Here is a 357-nt window from a genome sequence, read left to right on the forward strand (position 1 = left end):
TTAAAAAAAAAATAAATAAATAAAAGAAGCTTTTAGAGAGAAAGAAAATGATATACCTTAGAAACTTGGATGTACATACAAAAAGGAAGAGTGCTAGAGGAGAAATAAATGAAGGTAAATGAAATCCTTTAGTCTTGTTGATCTGACAGATAAGAGTTCAAAGTATTAATAGCAACAGCAACAATGTATTCAGTGATTATAACTATTGGATAAGTGAAATGAATGACAGCAATGTCATAGGGAGGAATTAGAAATACTCTGTTATGGGGCGCCTGGGTGGCACAGCGGTTAAGCGTCTGCCTTCGGCTCAGGGCGTGATCCCGGCGTTATGGGATCGAGCCCCACATCAGGCTCCTC

This window comes from Ailuropoda melanoleuca, chromosome 15, assembly GCF_002007445.2.
Source record: "Ailuropoda melanoleuca isolate Jingjing chromosome 15, ASM200744v2, whole genome shotgun sequence".
NCBI lineage: Eukaryota > Metazoa > Chordata > Mammalia > Carnivora > Ursidae > Ailuropoda > Ailuropoda melanoleuca.